Source organism: Opisthocomus hoazin, chromosome 11 (genome assembly GCF_030867145.1).
Source record: "Opisthocomus hoazin isolate bOpiHoa1 chromosome 11, bOpiHoa1.hap1, whole genome shotgun sequence".
Taxonomy (NCBI): domain Eukaryota; kingdom Metazoa; phylum Chordata; class Aves; order Opisthocomiformes; family Opisthocomidae; genus Opisthocomus; species Opisthocomus hoazin.
Genome location: NC_134424.1, coordinates 4,147,163 through 4,168,511, shown reverse-complemented (window position 1 = coordinate 4,168,511; position 21,349 = coordinate 4,147,163). Strand labels below are relative to the sequence as shown.

The 21,349-nt window shown below is 41.5% G+C and overlaps 1 protein-coding gene across 1 annotated transcript in view; it reads right to left on the bottom strand.

Annotated features, from left to right (window-relative positions):
- CNTN3 (contactin 3) overlaps positions 1-21,349 on the bottom strand; it is a 106,218-nt gene that overhangs the window by 62,286 nt on the left and 22,583 nt on the right. The gene's annotated exons all lie outside the window — the stretch shown is intronic.

The following is a 21,349-nucleotide window of genomic DNA, read 5'->3' as shown; positions in this document are numbered from 1 at the left end:
ACAAGAGGACGTTTTTTCTGCCACTGACTTCACTCTTATCTTTGCAAAGACAGCCACTTTCCTTAAAGAAAAGGACATGTTCTCCCACAAACATCACAAAATACAGCTGGGTTGTCACCAGAAAGTATTGCCAGCATACGGGTAACCAAAATCTGTCATTTTCCCCATCCCACTTGGTATGGAGCACCTGGCAAAAAGCCCCACGGCTTTGATTAGGGCCATGTGGACTACAACAGATGTAACGATGACAAATAACAGATACAGCAGATGAGTAAGTGTCCTGTCAACAGATGTCCGACCACAGCTGCTGCTTCACACGTAAAAATACACTAACTTGTTAGTCAGCACAAAAACCCAATACTCACAGACCTTCAAAATATTTATAGTTCTCATGTCAAAACACGTGTCCTACCTGGGTTAAGCAAAATAATATGAAATGCATAAGTTTGTATAGAGCTGCAAACATAGTAAGGAATGCTGTTAACGCCAACACAGCTAATTAAAAACACGGCCCCTGGAGGAAACCACGCCATCATCCCGGAGCTGTTCCAGCTCTGCTGAGTGAGCCCCCAGCCTCAGCAGCCTGCAGACCACCCCTCTGGGGATGAGGCCCTCCACAGCTCTGCAGCCCCCAGACCGCTCTCCCCGCTGTGATGTGAACCCTGCCGTGCCTTCAGCTGTTCACAGCCATCCCTCCACCACCGCCTTTGCAGCCAGCAGGCACGCGCAGTGACCCAAGCCATCTCCCCGGCCACGAGCCACAACGCAAGAGCCATTTGCCTAGAAGGGAGCAAACCCTGCCAGAATCACCTGTGCCTTTTTGGTTTTTCCCCAGAATCGGTTGGGTTTTATTTCTAGCTCCAGCTGCTGTTCAGTATTTTTAACTTGACATGCTGGGGATCCTGAAGAGCCAATGGATTTATATTTTTTGTTTTTACTTTAATAATTCTTCAATATACTTTTTCTCATCCTAAAACCAGATGGGTTTGCCACGTACATCACACCTCAACTCTTCAATGTAACAAAAAAAGCACAAGGGAATGTAAGAGAAGATGACTATTTCTACAAAAGCAATTTCAGTAACCTCCTTGAAGCAAGCCACAGAAGGGACAGGGTGAAAGCACAGAAATTAACACTATATCAAGAACAATATTTACAGAGGAATCCAGAAGAAATTAAAACTTTTAATTTTATTATCGGAGTTACTGGTAGATGAAAAATGCAGAGGCAGAAATAAAAGCAATACTTTTTCATGGTAGCACATTTGCCTGGCTCATGTGGAGGAAGAACAGTTATTTTACTGCATTAACTATCCACACCGCAATTTTAAGAAAGAGGTAAGTGAATTTTCACATCTGACAAATGATATAACCCAGACTTAGTGCCCTGAATATAGCATGTAGTATGACATTAATTGCCTCTGGGATGCTCAAATCTAACGCTTCTGACACAGGGACATAACACACTCCTCGCCGGGCGCTCCTCTGCAACGGCAGCAGTGCCAAGCTGAGCACAGGGATGTTGCCACAGCAGAAAACGGATTCCGGAAAACTGCTGCCAACATTGATGACTATAAATTTCTCAGGTTACTAACTAGGATTAGACTACATTAACAGGCTCAGCAGGACAGGAGAGATAAGAAAGATGATCTACTTCTATCCAGGCACCGTACAGCAGCACGCAGGTTGTAGCTTAACGAATGCTCAGGAGCACATCAAAGCTAACCAGAACGTATTTTGTTCACTTCTTTACAGTAGCCAGAAGTGGCCAACGCGGAGGGTCTGCAGTTGCTTTCTTTCAGACTTTAGGGAACAGCGATGCAGTGAAATGCATTTCTTGCCATGATGTCATTTCCAGCTGAAAACCAAGCTGGTATTTTCTACTGCAGATAAGACAGAAAAAATATAAAAGAAAAAACACACATCATTGTGATGCTGACAGCGGAGATATTTAAAACACCACAAAATTTCCAGGTTCACATTAAAATGCAAAAATGAATAAACGTAACTCGATCTCCAAAAGACAGGACATTGTGCAGTCCAAGCAGCAGCATCATTTCTTGAATACTTAAGACAAAAGCTGAATAATGAAAAGTTTCCCATGAAGCTGTATCTCCAACCTGTGCACAAGCATGACTTCTTAAAAAAATTAATCAAAATCTAAAAAATACTGCATAATCTAATTCAGTATTCTTGTGCAAACATACTACTCTGTAGTCCCTACTAGAGTTAAAAGAACATACTGAGGCTGCAAACTCCATTCCGATTCGGCATTAGAAAATGCCAGAATTAAGGCTGCTCAAAAACTGCAAATATTGGTCAAGGAAAAAAAACACCAAAAGAGTACGATTTCAGCACCAAGGGCTTGGGCTGCGAGCGTGCGTTGGCTCCTGTTGGCTGGGGACACATTGCAGCTGGGAAAGGCACCGAGGGGCATTTGCTACCAGAAGAGAAGCCACCGGGAAGGTTATGAACACGGGTCGCGTGAGGGAGCCACCCTGACTGAAACCCCCGGCTCCAGAGAGCCCCAGTCCCAATGCCGTGGTCCCTCATGGAGTCTGGGATGCTCCCACATGCTTTGGACATTCCTCCCACCACCTCCGCCCTCTCCCCTCGGGCTTCCCTCCACTCCTCCATTCCCCACCAGTTCCAGCCTCCTCAACTCTCACCGACACTCAGGCTCAGCACCTTCCTCAACTTTTCCCAAAATCCCTTTATTCCCAGTCTCAAAAAACTCATTCTGCCAATCTCTTACCCCTCAATTATGATCATGATATTAATTACAGTCAAATTCCTCTAGCTTCTCTGTTTTCTTTTCATTCAGATGGATTTCATAGCTTCTGCTACTGGGATCTGAACACAGGAAGGACCATCTCTCTCAACAGCGATGTCAGACGCTGTTAGGTGACTGTCACAGAGAAACAGCAAGAAAGCGGAGCGACAAAGAGTTTGGCAGTACCCTCACAGCAAGGCTTCACCTGTGGGGGAAGAACTAGAAGGAGATTTTCTTGCCTATACCTACAGTACAGGGAGAAGGAGAGGCTGCACTGAAGCTGGGAAGCTTCAGGGAGCAGAATTTGATGGATAAAAGTCAATTCAACCAAAACAGCCTAAACAAGACCATCTGGTCTCATTTTGGAGCTACTTAGTACAGGGAGTCGATGATTCATACCAGAGTTCCCTGCTATTAGAGCGGAGAGTTTCTTGTCTGATCTGGAAACCTCTCCTCTCCTCAAGTGCTGCTGAGTATTTAATTAGTTTTTGAGAGTCTGAATGTTCCGTGGAAGGTGTCAAACCGTTTTGCACCTACAGCGAGCTGCAGCAGGCACCGAGTGCAGAGCAGCTCTTGCTGAGCACAGACCTCGTGCTCCTGGTAGGACATCTCAGGAACCCCGATGAGCAGTTGCAACTGGCAGCTGCTCCAACGCACACAGCAGCAGCTCTACTTATCTACACTGAAATATGTTTTCACTGTAAGCAACTTTCTCACACTTGTACCTTCCCACCAACAGACTCTCAGCAGTGGATAAAAGAAGTCATTCAGAGCGGAGTGACAGCACACACCGAAGCAGTAACCACCACTGAGACCTGCGAGGCTGGCGCTGGCTCTGCAGCAGCCCTCAGCAGCACGCTGCCATTGCATTTTCACAGAAGTTTCTCCTGGTATCATTTCTTAGGTAGGACAAACGCAAAGGCTAGAGCCAGATAGCGTCAAGTTAGAATTAAAACTCCAGACAGTTCAGAAGTAGGAAGTTTCTGCATACCAGGTAAGGGTTTAATACAAGGGTCACTGAGTAAAATTGTATTGCCATATCCAGGAGATCAAAACAGATTATCTAACAGTCCCTTCTGATCTTTCATCTTAGACACGAACAACCCATGGCATCGCTTATTTTCTCAACTCTAACGTGCTGTAAACACTGCCTTTTACCCTACCGAAGAACCACCCTGCTCCTACCAGGTACACAAACACACACTTATCAGCCTGACCACAACTACAGACAAAGCCTACCCACTGCAATTAAGCCAAAATTTAATTTCACTTGCTCTGTCACACATCCACTTTTGCCCCTCATTCTGTCAAACCTGCAGGGCCTTTTCAGTACACGGGCCAGAGCTTCAGTCTAGTTACAAAACCTCTCTTCCAGTGTTAATCATTGCTCTGACCCACATATAACAGACATTAAAAAACAAGCAGTTTAATCCCCATGCAGAAAATAAATCCCATGTTTTGGTTTATAAAAACAGGAATAATAATTGTTACACAATTAAACAGAAGGGATAAATAAACCCTAAAATTTAATTTCACAGAATCACAGAATGTTCGGGGTTGGAAGGGATCTCTGGAGATCACCCAGTCCAACCCCCTGCTGAAGCAGGGTCACCCAGAGCAGGCTGCACAGGACCGCGTCCAGGCAGGTCTGGAATATCTCCAGAGAAGGAGACTCCACAGCCTCCCTGGGCAGCCTGGGCCAGGGCTCCGTCCCCCTCAGAGGGAAGAAGTTCTTCCTCACGTGTGCCCGTTGCCCCTTGTCCTGTCACTGGGCACCACTGGAAAGAGTCTGGCCCCATCCTCCTGACACCCACCCTGCAGATATTTATAAGCATTTATAAGGTCCCCTCGCAGCCTTCTCCAGGCTGAACAAGCCCAGCTCCCTCAGCCTTTCTTCGTTGGTCCTGCTCAGAATGAAGTGGTATCTGATACTGTGTTGTCTGGAGGAAGAACGAGATCCTTGCAAGCATGACTTGGAATAAATTAATTTCATTACACAAAGCAATAATTGTGATAAGAACTCTACCTCAATCTACTTGGACAACTTATATAGTGACAAATCAATGCAATTCAGGGTGTGTGGCAGACAAGTCCCAGGGTGCGGCCGAGTGTCCCACTTCGAGCTGCAAACAGCTGCAATGCCTGGCAGCCCTTTTCCAGCCTCCAGACCAACATCATCTTCTCATGGACACTGGGATGCAAGAAAGCACTTTCACCCTCGCCATGGAGTAAGCAAACACTGGAGTCTGGAAGTATGTTTGGGTCCAACAGTTTAGACACAAAATTCAACACTGAAATCTCCACATCTCCAAATCTTCTAGTAAAGAAGGATTTATTATGAGGCAAAAAGGTTTCTAAAAGAAAAAAAGATAGTAGGTCCACTGAATCCCCATTAGAAAAGCTAGGAGAAAAAAATACAGGATGGATAAGACAGAACTGGCTTAAAAAGAGATTATACTTACTTTTAAATGGAAGTGAACAAGAGAGCTATGCACATACATGAATGGGTAAATAAGTCACATATACTATTACGAGCTGAAGTTATGAAACACTAAGGAGAAAAATGCTAGATTGTTAACCAGGGAAGCTGAATATTCAAAACAATTCTTCCAAAAAGCACACAAAATAAAACCAGAGGGAAATATGTATTAAGAAATTAGAGGTTCAAAAATAGCTGAATGCAGAGGAGTGAATAATCAATACGGAACACAACTGTTAATATTAGATCGTTAATAATCAAAAACATCATATCATACACTTCCTTGGTACTCGGGGAGCCAGTGAGGAAGCTTACTGGCAAATCGCGAACAAGAGTTCAGAGAGCAGGTGAGAAGCTGTGGCAGCACAGAACCAGCCTCTAAACCAAGAAACCAAATAAATCACTGACTCTTATGATTGTTTAACTTCATTACTGGGTAAAAATCACAGGACATACAGTGGAAGCTATCAACATAAAAGCACTAGGACAATACAAATCAGATGTTACAGTGACAGTAAGTTCATAAAGAGAAACTGCACTCAATGGCATGACAGCCGCCGCCTTCCACCACAGGGTTTGGAATAGACGTCCCCATCCACCAGTTTCAGCCCATCATCTACCAGCTCTCGTTCTCTCCATCAGCTCCGCAAGATCACAAGGCTACCCACGCTGTCTGCAAAGTACTAATATAATATAAACATTAATATGGGGGGGTGCTTTTTTTTTTAAATAGTACCACTTGTAAATGATGAATGTCTATGGACAAAACGCTGATTAAACTTCAGTCTTAAGTTATTCCCATAGGTCATTAATATTTAAACGTGGTTTAGCAGATTTGGGGTAAAGAGGTTTTGACTTGCCTATTTCCACGGTAAGTGATACTAGAAAAAATAAAATCTGTATAACCTTTTAGTAAAAAGCTATGAAAAGAAAAGTGCTAAGGAAACAAATGAAGGCATTTGAAATTCAAGTGGTAAAGAGGGCTTCCACCTAACCAGTGAGTTCATCTTCCCAGTTTGCTTCATCCCTCAAAAGCTAGCGCAAACAGATTATCCAGAGCACTTTCTTCTTTGCTCTTCTTGCAGCAAGAGAGCTAAAAAAGAAAATGCAGGGATCATTTGAGCACATTAACCTCCTTGGAAGAGAATGGAACAAGACGAGATCTTTAGAGAATTGCATTCTGTCTGCCTCCGCAGTAATGGCATTACACTTGAATGAAAGCAAAATTATGTGGAAGACTGTTAGTTTACTGAAGGGTCAAACAGACAACAGCTGTGGCAGGCAGCAGCAAACCTTTAATATGCCATGATGTACCAATGTGCACATCCTTCAGTGGGTGAATAAATGTGGCTGAACAAGGGATTACACCTGAGCAAGCAACTGCATAGATTAACAAATTCAGCATCAGACCATTCAACAAGAATGCTGCGGGAGTGGAGAAAAATGACTGCCCAGAAATACCTACCTGTTCTTCTGCTACTCCATTTATAAAAACAAACACAATCCCAGTGCTGCTGAAGAGCGTTTAATAGATTGAGACATGTACATACGGAGAAAACCCCCACACCACAGTGGGACCTCAAATCTTTTTGTTGGAGTCTAAGCGGAATCACTAAGTGACAGATGCTCCATGCGCAGATTGATCTCCAGCCTTAGCCAAATTGCTCCGCGTAGGGTGATGTAATTCTCAAAAGTATATCGTTAACTACAATTTAATAAAAAGCCATGGCCTGAAAAAATACAGTTTCATAAAAAAGAAAGAAGATCTCTCCCTGCACAGGGCTGAGAGAGGTAATAACAGGAAAATAAAGAACAGGTACTGCATCTCTTCTTGTAAGTAGTGAGAATTTCCTCAGTTATTAGATGAGACTCCCCACAATTCACAGCCTGTGCTCTCTGTCACCACTCACTACCATATTCTACCAGAAACACTCACATAAATACATTATCGATACAAAAATAAAGACCGAAGCAACGCAGTGTAATAGGTGTAGCTCTGCAAGTTCCCTTGCTTTGGTGTTAAGGTACCTGCTCTGCTTAGCAAGTAGCTACACCAATAATAAACATCACGAAGCAAAGGGGAGCCCTGAAAAAGTACATTTAAAGTAGTAAGATACACAGTGAAGACACTTAGACAGGTATTCGTAATCCCTCCTAAACCTGACATTCACTGTCTTCCAGCCATGGGTTACTTACAGTTAAAACTTACTAAATATTTATATATTCATATTATATACCACAAGACAGCTGCACTTGTTATACACCTTTTAGCAACAACATTTTTTCCATTCAAAACTTATTGCTGTAAAATGCATTCAGAATTATTAAGCATTTGTTTCAGTCCCAGTAGGATCCAAATCTAACAGTTTTATTAGCCACGAAGGGTAAAGTACAACGCAGATAACACAGATGTGTTTATGTTGACACAAACATTTTTTGTGTTTGATTTTGTAAATTGTAAAGCTACAGTTGAAAGATCAAAGCATTAAATTCCTACTGAACATTCCTATCAACTTCAATGGGCTTTAGATCAGGCCCTTAATGTGGCATTAATGCAACATAAATGTTTTTAAGTATTATCTTAATATCATCTGTAGTACGTTAAATGGACTAACAAGACCCCATTGGGGTAATTCTGACAACTAAAACAAGGGCTGAAACTATTTCCCTTAGCAATGACTTGCTTTGATTTTTTAGTGAATATTAGCTCTGTTTTCCCAAATAAGCCATATTCCAGAGGTTTAAGAACAGTCCTGAAGTGCAACAGTCCTCAAAGTCACCATTCTTCCAAATAAATAAACAATTATCTGCCAAAATTAAACCTTTTTTGTTCAAAGCTTTATCTGGGGGAGGGGGAAAATGTCAAAATTGTTAGTTATAAAAATTCTTATACCTACAGATTTTGGAATTTTAGGTATAAAGTCTAAATGCCTAAGAATACATTGCATCATATTGGTTTCATCTTTACCTATATTCTGAAATTGAAAGAAACCTTAAAGGGTTTAAAAGCCTTAAAAATCCTCCAACCAAACAAAAATGAGTATCTAAGTTATCAAACTCAATATTTAAGTTTAAAACATTTCTTGTGAAAATGTAGATCGCTATCAGAGAAATGAACGAGGGGCATGATGAGCACGAAACATGAGTGGGCTAATAAACAAGCAGTCCATTCCTCACCCACAGGCTCTGAATGCACGCAAAAAGGTGGTGGACAACAAGGTGAGCGCAAAACTTTCACAAGCTCTTCATTTCTTAGCGTCAGCACTAACACCGCTGCACGCAGGCTGCATCTCCGGCTCCCAGCAAGCTGTCACCACCAGAATTGAGCAGCAGACAACTAAATACCTCTGTTACCGCTACGGAAGACAAAATTTGATTCAGATCAATTTACATAACTATCTTCCACTGCACTTCAGTTCAGATATTTGTTACGTTAAACAAGTACAATTCAGTGAAATATGAAAGATAAGAAATGAAAGGAAGATGTACAGAGAAATATGAGAAAGATGTACCAAGATGAGGCAACAGCTGTTTTTTCTCAACCTCATTTAATGCTTTAAAATTGCAAGCAGTTGCAACTAACAGAGGCTGTGAACCCTTTCGTACAAACCGGTTTTGCATGCTGACTTGGGGCCTCATCCCCTGAGACAGAGGATTCGGAGACCGTCCCCAGGCCAGGCTGTTCCCAGCTCCAAAAGGAGCCATGGGTTGGTGGTCACGGACCAACAGGCAGGAGGGCTGGGCACAAAGGGATTCTCTTCTCTAAAGAGATTCCAAGTCACACTAGGAGCAAAATCATGGCAAGTTAAGACTTATCTTCACAGAAAGCGGCACTTAACTTACATCAGCCATGATGCTGCAGGTCATTAAGTCTGTGGTTTTGGATGGGCACATAGGTTGGCTTTCACACTTTTTGAAAGAGTTTTGCCCAACCTACTAAAACAGCGTGAAAATTTAGTCTCATGAAAAAAACTACACTGAAAAATTATACAATCAATAGCTTTGGGTAAAAAAAAAAAAAGAAGTTGGAATTTTTCATATCCAAAATACTCTTATTTCCCAGGCCAGGAAGTCTCTGCTCTCTCTCCTCGCCTTACTCCTCTCCCTCACAAGCTATTCATGCATAAGCTTTGAAAGATAACTTTGAAAGACAGCAAGAGACAAATAGATTTACATTAAAAAAAAAGATAAAGTTACTATGGGAATAAGACGACAAAAACTGTTACTTAATCCAACATAAAAAGGATGAGAACTGGAGAGAACTGAAATGCAATTGAAGCTGTCACCCCAACCGATAGGGTTATGATCTGCACCGACTGCTTTTTCTCCCTCATTTACTCTATGCTTTTATGTAATTGCATCTTCTCTTCAGATACTATTTACAGACTACAATAATTTAAATTAAGATCTAAAAAACTTTAAAAAAAAGAATTAGAAGTATTTTTTTTCCAGTAGTTTGCTCACTACTGTCACTCACTTGGAAACTCTTGTAAGAGCTGAAATGTGCCCACATTCCTGTAGATCAGGAATTTGACATGAATCTTTAGGTTTTTTAATATATGTATTTTTTATATAAAATTGATTCAACCATGTGATTTTCTCTGTCCAAACTGCAGTCTGTGGTCTGCAATAAAGTTTTGCATAGGCTAAAATAAGTTCAGATTTAGTTTTTTCCAAAGCTGCAGTCAAAGGCAATTCTTATAAATCCTGAAGGCAGAAAGAACTGTCACACCACCCCCTCTCCCCAAAAAGTCAAGGCACCATTAACGTCAGTACTTCATCTCAAAAACTGCTGTCGCTTATCAGAGCTTGCTGGAATCGCTTCCCAGCTAGCACAAAACATCACGGGAAGGAATGAATCTGTCCCATTTTCAAGCCGTTGATACAGGATAAATGTTTCTTCACATTCTGAAAAAGAGCAGGGAGAATGCACTTCCTTCCATTACGTATCCCCATAGCTGCCTTGGCTCACTAAGTAACATGCCGCATGATCTCCCTACACAGTGAGCCTTAAAAACAACAAATGTGATGAAACCTTAAAAGATGCAATTCATAAAGTCTCTACCGATGGATGATCTCTGGCAACACAAAGACCAGAAAGTAATCCGGAACGAACTAGCTAAAGAACTACTCAAACATACGGCAGGACTTGCAAAGACCGCATCTTCTTTGCACTTGAGCTCTTCTGAGCTACACAAAGGCCTCCGAAAAGCAACCAAGGAGCAGATCTGAAGCTCCTTGAAGGGGCCGTAGCGAGACTTTTGTTAGGGTACATTCCCATCAATGCGTATGGAATCCCTTGTCTGGTACTAAGGCTGTTAGCGTCACGATTCACCCGTTTTCTTCAAAATCATAAAACCTGCCATTCAGTTGCTTACGGAGAGAACACCTTTATCTGCCACCTCTGAAGTATGGGAGAATCCTTAACTGAATCTAACATTGAACTACTTGGGGATTTTCTATATAGCTTTCAGAGTTATAAATAGCTGTATGAGGAACCAGGAAAAAATATACACTAATTACCCTTGACTATGCAAATTAAGCTGTTTTTAATTCAGGTTTAAAACATTTTGAAGTTCTCACTGCACAACAACTGTCAAAGACAAATAAACACTACGCTTTTCTGAGCGGCCCTTTGCCTCTTGCTGCAGAGCACCCGAAGACGCAGCGCACTATTTAGCAAAGCACTTGCCTGGTGCAAGGCTCGCAGCTCACCGGTGACGAGGGGGGATTTCGAGCTTCTCTAATCTGCAACAGTGGCGGAGTGGCACAGGAATTGTGACATTTGCTGATTACTTAAAATAAGCTCCTGACTTACTCCATTGCTTCTACTAAAGAAAAGTGATGCTAATGCACTGATTCTTCACACTTGGTACTTCTTCATGAAATGACACTTGCGAGATGGGAACAAACCCCAATGTGCCTTTAGAACAACGCAGAAAGTCTGTTTTGTGACTTTTCACACAGAACCTTGCAAGGGTCATTATGTTTTTTCCTGGCAATTTGAATGGATACTGCTAAGTCATCTGCGCAAGGTCACAGCCATCCCAACTCAAACCCAGGTCTCCTAAAAACCCACAGTCCTGTGCCCTTTGCATTAGGCTATTCCAGGTTTCTCATTTTACACCACGGGGAAACACCCAGTTCAGTATACAGAGTTCCTTACTGTGTATCATTGCCTAAAGCTACACCATACCTCCCCTTCTTCATAAGGCTTTCTCTTCTCCTCTGCTGGATTAAAATACTACAAGTATTTCCAGTGACTGGTTCAAATAAAGTGGTTCCTACGCTCAAATGTTTCTCCACCTATTTCTCAGTTTCTGAAGGTCTGACCCTCGATTATGCAGGAGTCAAGTACAACCAAGCTCAAATACACTCGTCATTTTCTGCTCTCTTCCAAGAGAGCAAGCAGCACTTGTCTAGAGAGAGGGTCTACTTTCCTGCCAAAAGGCGTGTTTGAAATGCTTTTGACTGTTACAAGGGTCCTACAGAGCCGACAAGAAACGTCGTAACTATTTGTTCTATCCAAGAAGGAAAAAACATTGTGCTACATTTAACAGCTGTATTTTAATATTCTGTTTATCGTTATGGAAATAAGTTCATTTTAGCATCAGTAAGTTCTGATTGTGCTAATCAGACAAGAATATAAATGAGCTTCTATTTGCTTAGGTCTTCAACCATGTATAGTAATATGGCAGAGGTTAAGCTTTTGCTTTCTAACCTTGTGTTATTTTTCACTTGAAAACCAAGTGTGACAATTGCGTTCTGATGCCTGATTAATACCGATTCCTGAAATCTCATCACCGATATGTACATCCTGTATTGGAAAAGTTAAAGGTTAATACAATCCCATTTGTCACTAAACAAGGTTCACAAAGCGATGTTGTCACAAAGCAATGCCCAGCACTAGGTCTCTTTTGTAGGTAAGTAACAGAAGATTAAAAGTAGTACCCAAAACCCTGGGCATTATCACACTAGATGAAGTTACTCATCCACCTTGGTCATCATTTACTCTTCAGCAACAGCCTGCGACAGGTAGTTTAATCAATGACGATGGCTGAACAGCAAGTCTGGGATGCTTCTGTCTAGTTTGCTATCAAGAGGCAGAAGACACATTAGGATGGCTATTCAATAGGGTGGCTGTTCACGTAATGAGTGAAAGCTTTATCTTCATTACACAAACCAGCAGAAGAAAGGCAAAACAGCCAAGCTCTAAGCTTTTCTCTCTTCAGTAGGGACAGCCTGGCAAGTAAAGAAGAATGACTTTAATAGCTGCTGCTGAGGGACAGGAAAGAAGAGATAAGCTGATGCTTTAAGAGAGAAGAAAGAGGGATACCAGCTTGCTGAGGGCGGCTGACAGCCTCTCCTAGCGTCCCCTCATACCACCTTGGGACGGGGACGGTACGGGAGGGCTGCCTGATGTTGGGGTGGAAGCCAGCTGTCCTGCAACGACTTCCACAACTTCTCGTGAAACTCAGTTACCAGTGTTGGACCACGCTGACCCAAATAGCAGCTGTGAGAGGCTCCTGTCCAACCCTCGTCACACAGCAGGCATGCTACATGCCAAGGAAAGGCTACGTACCTTCAAAAGCTCCTTTCTTGAAGGAGTCCAAGACAGGAGGCTGAAGTCATACAACAAATAAGTAGCCATATACCAAATACCAAGCAATGATCTACCTACTAAGAAACTCAGCAAACAGAAGTTCTAAGGTACTGGGAGTTACCACCCTTCTTATCAAATAAATGTTTAGGCTGTGGATTTGAATACTTACTCTGTTACATGTTACTACTGAATGCAGTCAAGCTCTATAACCTTTTACAAAAAAAAAAAAATCACACTGGAACTACTTTCTATATTGTATTGCACTTTGAACTGCACTAGGCAGAAGAACTGAATAAATACAGATGTACAGCCTTCATGCTCAGTACTATTTACAATAACGAAATTCTGTTGCAGGATAAAGCACTTGAAAATTTCTTCTTGGCAATTTATATAAAAAATGAGAATCGTTACTCACCAAACTTTCTCCATTCAAACATCATAAAATTTGTGATGAGTTAATGAAGATAAAGACAGCATTCATCTGGTTGAAGTGAAGCATTAGAACTGTCCGGAGGTGAGGATTCAGCTTTAAGGTTAGACAGTACCTGCAGCAAGGAGTAGCTGCTTTTCAAGAAAAGGTTTTCTTCAGCTTAGAAGACAAAGCAGAAACTGAGGAGAATTTTCATATGTATTTAAGGTCTCTTTTCAAAAAGAGGTTTAGTATCACAGCATTTTCCACGCTTAAGGAACTAAACTTTGTAATTGATACAAGTATGCCCACCACTGAAATACAGACTCCTGTGAATCCACTGAGCTTAGAGAGTCCTTGAAGTCAACAACAGTTTTTTCACTGACTTGTAATGCCCCAGGTTTACATATAGCTAACAAGAAAAAACAGGAGATCCTGATGAAGATGACTATTTATTCCCTTGCTTAATTCCAAGTGAACAGATTGGCATTGCTCTCTGTTGCTGTTTACCTTCTCACTGCAATATTGACGAAGAATGAAATTAAGCCCTCAAAACCCTCTCAAAATGGGTATGCTCTATTGGTAGTCTGAAAACCAAAAAGCTCGCCATGCTAAGGCACAAGTGTACAAAAGCCTGTACTTGTATTAAAAGCAAGAGCTGCAGCATGAATGCAGAGGCAAGATTTATACTGGTTTATAGAAAGAGGTGAAACTGGATCTCCAGTAAGCTACCACCACCTGTCAGTTTATAGGCAAAAGATGTCTGCAGCAAGGTTAATTTCTTGTCTCACAGAACTTAAATATCAGGCTGTTTGCTGTATCCTTTGTTCACCATAATAAAGGAGGAGTTAGGCTTGATAGTATGCTGGGTTTAAGTGCACAGGGATATCTACAATGGGTGCCTTTTCAGATTTACAGCAGCAATTTTGTTTTCTGTTACCAGATCCATATGAAGCACTCATGACATCAAACAATTCATAGAAAAGCAGAACTCTAAGACTGGTTCTTCATTTCGTAACCAATTCAATAAGCAAGCAAAATTTTCTATCAGCGTAATGAATCTTGTTAGCAATATGCAAGCAATCCAAGCTAAGCAATTCTGACAGTCACTATTGGCATAGATGCATTTTAACATTATGAGTATACATGTATAATGCACAAAGAGGATATTACTATTAATACGCAAAACCATTATTCATTAAGATACAGACTGGCTCTGAAGGCTGTAACTCTTAATGAAAACTGAATTTTAACAAGAACAGTGTCAGTAGTAAGTGATGATAGCTATTTTTTCTCCTACAAATGGATTCTCACCCATACAGTAACTCCTCACTGAAGACTAAATCAAAATTATTGCAAGTTTCCAAGAGCTCTATCTGTTTTGCACAGGGGAAGGTATTGCTGGCATTCTGCCAATGTCCAAGAAGCCTACACTAAGAATTACACATTTATGACTGCAAATATACTCCTACACGGCATTGGTTTCAATACCAGAATTCACCAGACACACACCAGAAACAGCCCATTACTTCCTCATCAACATTACATCAACAAGTTGATGTTTGGTACACCCCTTGCGTTCAACAAATACTGAAGTCCAAAAAAAAAAAAAAAGCACTCTTGTGCCTTCAAAAGATGTTTAGCCAAAAGCAAACAGCATCTCCCTAGATAAGCGCACACCAAGAGGAAGATAACGGATGCACCCATGGATATTGGGCAGGAGTCCGAGCTCTTGAACAAACAGACGGCCGTACAAATGCAAGGGAGCAGGGGGTGAGACCACGTTCACTGCTGCGGTCAGGTCCTACAGCAGCAGTCCAAAACACCACAACAAAACCACCACGAACCGCAGACTGATCAGAAAACACACACTCCAGTGCATCTGCAAACCTGGTACAGGAACAAGGCCCTGGCTTTCCCGATCAGCTGGCTAGTACAGATTTGGCAAGAATTTACTCCTGTCTCCAATTTTACTGGACACTCGACCGAACAGGAATATTGTTCACTTGTCTCATCCATCTTACAGGATCCTGGGATCTGGGACCCAGGACAAGTGCAATGATACCAAAAAGCGGACAAACATCACACTGTTTTCAGTAGGATCCCCTTTTTCCCCTCCAAATCAATTCAGGATAGAAGATGCAGGGTCAATGTAGGAACCCAACTGAGATCCTTTGCACAGGCCCAAGCAAGCAAATCCTCCACCACCTCATAAAATGGTATTCCGGGTCTGGGCAGACAAGATTTTCCTCTGAAGAGGGTATTTCTACTTTCCTCGTAGCATGATTTAATAGCAACAATAAATCAGTAAAAACATGGAAGGTTTGTTTTCACGCTCTTTGGAAAACAAAGTAAGAATCATGACTTCCATTATTTCATAAGTCTCTTAAACTTAGTACTAATAAAGAGGAGAGGTGTGGATCTGACATGACCTTGCTGAGCCTGAGGGTTTAGCAGAGTTTTTTCTGTATTAAGCTAAGGAAAAAAAAACACCAACAAAATGAAAAAATGAAAATGAAAACAATGCAAACACCTGAACTGACATAAAGAAATACATACAACGATCTCATTTTAAACTCCAATGGACTATCATGTAAGGCAACAGAACACAAACCTTCTGGTTGGCAAATTTCACTGCAAAGGGCCAGAACAGAAGCCAAGCTTCAATGTCCAAACAGTTTCTGCATATTACAATATTTTTACTTTTCCCCAGCAAAAGTAGGTTTGTTGGTTTTTTTTCAGTAACAACTGAAGTTAAAAATAAGTAGTTTAATGACAATTTTTTGTTTGGCTCTATTTCACAGTTAAGACAGTGTATCCTAACACCATTTGTGGTGGCAGCAAGTTGGACTTTCTCTGCTAAGCTTCTAAGTGGATTCTGCAGGTCTCGCCCTGGACACGCAGTTTGAAATGTGCCCTTTCATCTCCTGCAGAACAAAGATTTTATGCATTTACACACACAATTCTCCTTATTTCATTTCTTTGAACTCTCTCTTTATTCACAGCTTTCTTTCCCCTTCAAACATCCTTCAAAAGTTGTTTTTCCCTCTTGATTCTCACGAGAAACTTTAAAAAGATACCTTTCCAGGGAGGAACAGAGAAGTCAGTTTTAGCAGTATAAAAAGCTGAAAACAGTAGAAAGTTATGAGAAAGCAAAGGAAACCAACGCCTGTGCTCACTCCACTGATGCGGCGAGAGGCCAGGCCAGCAAATGCACAGCGCCTGTGCCAGCTGGGGCCGACGGAGCCCACGCTCCCCGTGGAGCTCGCTGCTCCTCTCTGGCTGAGCAGGGGGAATACTCCAGCAGGGAAACGAAGCCAAAATTAGCAAGAGTGGCAGGAAAACCCAGCTGCCACGCAAACTGCAGAGCAGCAGTTTACACGCTTGTGACAGGAGTTCCCCTTATCTATCTTATCTGTTCACCATATTCACCGGTCACTGCATCGGCAGCGCGTCAGTCTGCGGCAGACTGCTCTTCCTGCATTCTGCAAGTGAAGGCACTGCTGTCCAGTTTACCAGAAGAGTAAGTGAAGCCAGCTGGGTGGCACTGGAGGGGGGAAGGCTCTAGAAATGAGTCGGGAGAGGTCATAACACACCTATAATCAATTCATGGCTTTGCTCTGGATGATCACTTAGTTTTGCACTTTAACAGTTCATGTTGTTTTGCATATTTTATCAATTTTTATCTTTGAAGTTGTTCTTCAGAATAATTTAAACATAACAACACTAAAATATGTGGTTTGAAATTCCTTTCCTAACAAGGTAGACATTTTGAAAGTCCATATACATATCCCATGCTAAGTAATCATCTCTCTGTTCCCTTAGGTAAATAGACAAAAAGACCACAGGATCATTAGTCATACGGATACAAGCATACATCAATAAACAAAAACCCAAGGGCCGTTTATTTCTTTTTCATTAGATACTCTCACATCCCCACTTTGATGAACTGTGAAGATTCACACAGGATAAATGAAAAGCAATTCAATATAGGACACTGCAATAAGGGAACTAGTTTGAACTACATTATCTGTAAGGACTGAGAATGTCAAGGTTTATAAGCCAAGATCAGCAGCATCTCAGCTTCTGGAGCTATGATGTTATTTCAGAACACTGAACTGCAAACAGGTCTTAAAAGAACTGTCTTTTTGCTTATAAGCAGTCCACAAGAAAAATTGTTTTCTACAGAGTCAAAATACCTGCTGATCTATCTTAATGATAGGTTAAAAGTAATATTCTCAAAACCGTTTAACAGCTTGTTTCACATTTACAGTGTGCTCCTACTAAAAGTCTGTCTTGAAATAAATTCCACTACATGATTCCCAAGTGGATTTTAGAAACACGCTGTTCCAAAGGTCCACTAATAATATTCAAGCAATTGAAGCAAATGGGTAATGCTAGCATTATACACATGCCCAGTCTCCAAATAGCAGGAGATCTGTATGTCAGGATCAAAATCTTTCAGAGTTTCAAGTGAGAGGGGTTAGGCAGCTGGAAATACTCAATTCAGGCTGTTCAGCAAATCACATCTGGCTCAAACCCTTGTCTCTGTTGCTTGGAGTTACAGTTGGCACTTGCATTCTCAATAACAGCAATATAACAATGTTAAGTCAGGGATATATATCAATTATGGGTGCTCAGGGCTTCCAAGCAGTCCTGCTCCATCAAACCATCTGACTTTTGGCAATGTGAAAAATGGCTTTTTGCTTGGCTTCTTGCTGGTCCTCCAGTCCACCAACTCCCCATGGCTACTAAACTGACATTTGGGACGTCCTCTAACTGCAGGGAGATGAACCGAAACAGATGCAAAGAAGGGCTAGCAGGGTGAACACGGGGAGAGGACAGTCTTACACAAGACCAGAATAATTTGCGCTTCAAAATACTAGCAATATTTCCCTTGCTACTGCAGTGGCCACTGGAAATTAAGTATTTCACTAGTAATTAGCTGAATAACAAACCAATCTCTTTAGTAAACTCAGTGAAAGTCAATGCCAACTTCACTACTGAAAATACTGAACTTTTGTTTGAGATGCGAATTGATGAATTTGCAGTAAACATCATCCCTTTCATACTGTGTCTCTTTCTGCAGTTACATTTGCACAGAACCACACATTTGTTACTTTTTTTTCCCCAGCAAGTCATTTAGTAGACCTGCTGTCCATACCATTTAACACAGAAAAACTTTGCATTCACCCTGAATCCTTAAGGCTACCCTTCCTCATAGGCAATAAAACAAAACTTGCTTTCATCTAAGTTGCTTTTAAATACCACCCAAAAGAACTGAGATGATATGAAATAAAAACGTAAGAAAGATTAAAGGATAAAAAAGTCCTTCAACGGATGAGTGAAAAACCTTCCATCCTTGCAGACGGAGGTTTTGCCCTCCTCCCCACGAACCACTACCAGGGTCAAAGTGAGCTGGGGGCAGCTTTGGGGGTCACACCAACAGTTCTACAGATGCTGCAGCTCATACTCAACGTATTTGCAAGTCTCCAACCGGTGATGCTTACAGCTTTCTCCATGTTACTGCTCGTAACACACCAGCAGTGCCTGGGAGAGAGCAGGAGAACCTGGTGGTGCTTAAGAGTCAGCCTGCTCTCCTGGGTCTGAATGTTACCTCATGTATTATCTCAAAGGGTTTTTTTCTATTTAAAGAAAAAAGCATATTTAAATTCAAACACATCAAGCCAGATGATTTGCATTCTTTGCAATTTAAAAAAAGATACAACTTCAATAAGGGTAAAATGATTGTCATTTTTCAAAAGAACATTTTACTGTATGCTATCTGTGAATGAAATATTGGGGTTTTTTTTTAGCCTTTATACTAGTTTTATCTCAGATATTTGTTACGATTCAAAGGATAACTATTAAATCGTACAAATGTAACCAAAATCCACTGCAAGATAAAGTTATTAGTCCTTATCTTCCTTACTTTATATCAACTGAAAAGCTTAGAGAGAAATTACTTTTAACATATTAAAAACCAAGCCTCTTTTCCCCCAGCATCAATACTCATCTAATACTAACATAACCATGACACACACAGTAATTTATTCTACTACAACACGCATGACGCCAATCACCAACACAAGTGACCTATTGCATGAAAATTATTCATACTTTTTAGTTAAGTATTGCAATGTAAATATAACAAACCCAACATCCAGCAGATAAAAACCAGCAAGATTATACTTCAAAAAAATCTTCAGGTAGGAACTGATTTTTAGTTCGGATTTTACCTGTTTGTTATTTCTCCCCATAGCGTCGTTCGTCACATCAACAAATCACTTCAAAACTAAACTAAGTCAAACTCTTATTTTTAAATTACCAAATAACACATCTCCTTTGAATAATGACTGTACTGAACAGTCAGGAGAAATCCAAAGTTACCTAACAGAGGTTCAGAAACACATTCGCACACTCTGCAACAACAAACGTTTTGCTGACATTTCTAATGTCAAATTTTGCCAGTTCAGATGCGGCAGTGGCTAACTGGCCTTACAAGTAACTCCCCAACGATAACAGAGACGTAGCAGTAGGCATTGCAGAGAGTGGACTTACATCCTTCGAGTAATTTTAAGACTACAAACACGTTTTCAACCTCAGGTATTTCCAGATGCAGCCCAAAACAGAAGCACAGCTGGAAGTACAGAAGCAGCATCAAGGAATGCCACAACACGCCTCCTATAATCCTCCTGCACGGAAACAGCTCCCTGCTGCCTTCTCCCTCGCTGCTCTGGGATTTTCACAGGCTCAAAGGCAGTCACACTTACTGCACGGCTTACGCCCACGGCAGCAGGATGGGCCAGACTGACAGCGGGAAAGCACGGACCCAGCAGCAAAACAGTATCTTCTCAGAAGTATTATTAAAAGTGAGCTTTTCTCCCAGCAGTTTAAAGGGGAGAAAAGGAAAGCCCCCCTGTTTCAACCAATAATTCTGTGCAAGTCTTGTAGGATCGTTTCAATCCCAAGACCTGTTTCAGAAAGCAATCCATAAAGTAGTACTGCAGGAAAAACAATTTCTATTTTTAAGTCTCTTGGGATTTTCTTTTTCTGTAGAAAAACATTGATAGAGACAATATTAGCACCTTTCACTTTACAGATTGGTTTAACAACACTGTTTCCCTTTCTTCAAAGTTTTTGACTAAGCCAAAAGCCTTCCGAATCACCATATAAAGCCAAATCCACATATTTTACTCCCAGTTATGTTTCTGTGCACCTCACGCAGGAATTCAACCCTCCTGAGGGCAGCCAGAACACAAGCACCACTGACAGGAGGATGGGGGATGAGAGAAGAGGCTGGCACAGCACATGTTGCCGCATCAGTCAGTGATCACAGCCAGGTGACAGCACAGGCCAGCCACAGCACCAAAGGTCTCTATTTATCTGTCCCGGTGTTGGAACTGCAAAGAAAAACACATCCAACCACAGCAGACCCAGGCTATAGACAATTTGATGCACATGTTTCAATCAAAGCATGTGTGCACACACAGTACTCTCCTCGCCAAAGCAGTGCTGACTGCTCTGTAGAGGACACACACACGTAATTTGGGCACTACCAGGCACATCTGCTCTTTGCAACCCTTGCGATGCCAACATGGACCAAAATCATCAACCCCTGAGGGCAGAACAGGGGCCTCTCCTCTCCCCCTCACATGCACCTTGGCATTGCTAGGGATGCTCAAGCAGAACGCATGCTGAACAAAGAGATCACCCAGAAAAGTAAAGGACTTCTGCTGCGAGCATTGACCTCGATAAGATAAAGAAAAATGACTCAGAAGAGCTAATGTGGCAAGAGAGAGAAGACCTAAAAAGAGCCTAAGTTCCAAACACCGAGAATTAACTGGGTTATTGTCTGGTGGAGTAGTAAAAGCAAACCTCTGAACTGCTGAATTGGTGCAGTGATAACACAGCACTACCCCTCATGAACAAACCATTTTAAAGTGAACAAAGATTTGACAAAAGCTGCAACAATCATCCCCAGTTACAGCAAGAATTTGAAGCTTCCAGTTAAAAGAAAAAAGAGATATTGCAGCTATTAAACCAGCATACATACGACGTATGCATAGCTAATAACATCCTTCAC